The following is a 638-nucleotide window of genomic DNA, read 5'->3' as shown; positions in this document are numbered from 1 at the left end:
TGGGGGGCTACAAAGGCAGGAAGTGACTGACTTACAAGCTTTCAAGCAGGAGTCTAGTTCCAGTGGACATGGGGGAAGGTAGAATCTCCACTGAGTGGTTTCCAACCTATCTGTACGGGGCTGATGAAAGCAGATGGGGATAAGACTCTTGTGGTTCAATAGTGAGTAATTGCGAGTCTCGCGAGAAGAGGCGGTTGCCGTAGCAGAGCCCTCTGGCTGTGCGTGTCTGAGGATCCTCCGGAGGACTTGCGGACGCTTTGTGGAGCCCGTTAGTGCACCTGGCTGATACCCATGCTGCCAACATGTCCCGCTACCTGCGTCCCCCCAACACGTCTCTATTCGTGAGGAACGTGGCTGATGATACCAGGTCTGAAGATTTACGTCGAGAATTTGGTCACTATGGTCCTATAGTTGATGTGTATGTTCCACTTCATTTCTACACTAGTCATCCAAGAGGATTTGCTTATGTTCAATTTGAGGATGTTCGTGATGTCGAAGATGCTTTACATAATTTGGACAGTAAATGGATTTGTGGACGTCAAAACTGAAATCCAATTTGCACAAGGAGATCGGAAGACACCAAATCAGATGAAAGCCAAGGAAGGAATGTGTATAGTTCTTCACGCTACGATGATTAT

General features: G+C 47.8%; 1 pseudogene across 1 annotated transcript; it reads left to right on the top strand.

Annotated features, from left to right (window-relative positions):
- Positions 1 to 205: 205 nt before the first annotated feature.
- LOC102842522 lies at positions 206 to 638 on the top strand (annotated as a pseudogene). Its single transcript, XR_438667.1, has one exon. The product of XR_438667.1 is annotated as a serine/arginine-rich splicing factor 10 pseudogene (transcript).

The sequence above is a fragment of the Chrysochloris asiatica genome, unplaced genomic scaffold (assembly GCF_000296735.1).
Source record: "Chrysochloris asiatica unplaced genomic scaffold, ChrAsi1.0 scaffold00003, whole genome shotgun sequence".
In the NCBI taxonomy this organism is placed as follows: Eukaryota; Metazoa; Chordata; class Mammalia; order Afrosoricida; family Chrysochloridae; genus Chrysochloris; species Chrysochloris asiatica.
Note: the sequence above shows the minus strand (reverse complement) of the source record. Positions and strands in the feature narration are given on the sequence as shown.